The following is a 2,668-nucleotide window of genomic DNA, read 5'->3' as shown; positions in this document are numbered from 1 at the left end:
CCTTGGAATTTTCTTTAGGTATTTCATTTACTACCTGCTTGATCTTTCTTCAAGAATCTTTCTGTTTCAAAACACCTTCGTCAATATTGTTTCCTCAAATTCTGTCAACACCATTGAAACACTCTCCAAGTTACAAGTCTACCTAAAAATTTGTACATCATTCTATTTTTTGCATTGTTATTTCTTAAATTATGTGTTCTTTTCCCCATATTAATAGATTCAGGGATGATATTTCTCTTTGCTCTATATTACAGAATTTCTCCTAATTCACAAAGTATTCCATTTTAGTTTTATAGTTCACATGTTGTTTGATTGATTGAATAACAACACAATTTTCTTGACTAATTGCCTAAGAACTACAATTACTAAGCAGAGTGACTCTGATAGCACACAATCTCAGGGTTTTATCAGCATACTACTAATCCTTTGGGTTGTTCTTTTAACAGCCTCTTTTACCTCCCTGTTGTGAAGGGTATAAATAATTGGGTTGAGAAAAGGAGTAAGAAATGTGTACACCAAGGACATAAGCTTGTCTCTGCCCTCAGCACAGACCACAGTGGGCCCACATACACGATGGAAGAAGAACCAAAGAATAGCATCATTACAGTTATATGGGAGGAACAGGTAGAGAAGGCCTTGGCACGACTGGCAGCTGAGGGTAGCTTCAGCACAGCTTTCCAGATACCTCCACAGAGCCCTAAAATGTTAACAAGATTGCAGGTGTTGATCAAGCCAATCACCACAATATATACCTGAGCATGCCAGCCCATGTCCACACAAGACAAATGCATTAGGGGAGCCAGGTCATAGAAGTAATGGGCTACCTCTCTCAAGCAATAGGGCAGAGTGGCAGTGAGGCTGGATGGAACAAGTGCAGCTGAGAAGCCAGCCATCCAGGTGGTCCCTGCTAACCATTGCTGTACCTGTCTGCTCATGAGAGCATGGTAGTGGAGTGGGTGACAGATGGCAAGGTAGCAGTCCGGTGCCATGACATACAACAGATAGCACTCACTCATGCCCAAGGAATGGAAGACATACAGTTGTGTGAAGCACAGGGTTGATGAGATGGATAAATTCTCATGGAGCCAGGTGTGCAGCAGGGTGGGCAATGTGGTGCTGACATACCAGAGCTCTAGGAAGGAGAGCACACTGATAAAGAAGTACATGGATGTGGAGAGCCCAGAATCCATCTTAAACAGGACGATGATGAACAAATTCCCTGCAAGGGCAAGGAAATAGATGCACAGGGTTGCCAAGAAGGGAAGAGATCATGCAGTCCCAGGGATATTGAAACTAGCAAGGATGAATGTCTGGATCCAGGTGTGGTTGACATGATGCATGATTCCTAGGGATGAATGGAAAAGGAAGAAGATGAACAAGTATAAAATTCTTTAGAAATTCCTGTCAAACCCAAAGAACAGAATACACAACCAGAGAAAGAAGGACAGATTATCAAATTAACACCCTTCACATTGCCAAAGAGGAACTGAATACTAGAAGTCAGAAAAGATTTGCTCAATAATGCTCTGACAGAGTTGGAGGGGAGTTAAGATTCCTTGCTTCACAAAGAGGCACTTGTTCTACTGCATATTACCAGTGTGTTATGCCCTGGGAGTTTCTCCCACATCTCTTGCCAGGAATCCTAAATCAGGAAAATTCTTTTGCTCCTTCTCCTATATTCCCAAATGAAATACTCCATGACACCTTAAAATATCAACCCATACCCTATATTCTTATTCAAAAACCAGCTATGCAAAATAGTTAGAAAGGAGAAAAATGCTTTCTACAAAATGACTTCTAAGATTTCTTCAATGAGTTTCTCTGGAACTCATCAATGTTCCCTTTATTGCCTGAAAGAGGAAGAGAGAATTGGGGTATGCTGCTACCATCTTTCAAAGCCCAAACTGGATGAATAATTAATAAGCAGATTGGGTGCATTTTTATAAGGATCCTGAAGCAGTCAGGCATCAGTAATTCTAATAGGTTTTGGGAGAGGGGAGACTGATTGAGGTAAGGTCCATCTTTTCTAGATCAGGAAGGGCTGTAGTATAACAAAGGTTAATTTGGAAACTGGCTTTGTAAGCTTGTTCTGCCTTAAACTCAAAATGAACATTGAGTCTTTACCTCAACTCCCTCTTCTGTAAAATGAAAAGTTTAACTGGGTGTTTTTAAAGCCCCTTATAAGGCTCTTAGTCTCTGATTCTCCAAAGTCTTTGAAAGACATTTGTCAGGTTAGCCTTTTCTGATGTTTTTATTTCTATACCCTAATCGACCTCACTCCAGGAAGCTCAACCCCACCTCCTAGTTCTCTTCTTTTCTTTACCACACCTGCCCAGTACCTGTCTCTGGTGGCAATGAAACTTGTTCATCCTCCGTGGCATTCTTTCTTCCCCAAGATACTTTCCTAGCTATATTTCATGTTTCTGGAAATGTAGGTTTCCCAGGGGCTCCTTGATACATGTTTCCTGGAGTTGCTAAGACTAGCTCTCAGTGTGGGTCCTTCTGGGGTAGGAGGTTGGGCAAAGGGAAAAATGAAACAATGTTGTTTGCAAACAATTTTGCTCAACTTTGCAAACTTCACTTTTGGGTTCTTGAATCTAACCCTAGGGACATTGTCACCTCTGAACCACTAGAAATTTTACATTACCAAATTCATCTTTTAACATGA

General features: G+C 41.0%; 1 pseudogene; it reads right to left on the bottom strand.

Annotated features, from left to right (window-relative positions):
* Positions 1 to 396: 396 nt before the first annotated feature.
* On the bottom strand, positions 397 to 1,410 carry LOC147823978 (olfactory receptor 6N2-like; annotated as a pseudogene).
* Positions 1,411 to 2,668: the final 1,258 nt, after the last annotated feature.

This window comes from Heterocephalus glaber, unplaced genomic scaffold (assembly GCF_053883595.1).
Source record: "Heterocephalus glaber isolate CG9 unplaced genomic scaffold, H.glaber_assembly_v1.0 deba00001561, whole genome shotgun sequence".
Taxonomy (NCBI): Eukaryota; Metazoa; Chordata; class Mammalia; order Rodentia; family Bathyergidae; genus Heterocephalus; species Heterocephalus glaber.
Note: the sequence above shows the minus strand (reverse complement) of the source record. Positions and strands in the feature narration are given on the sequence as shown.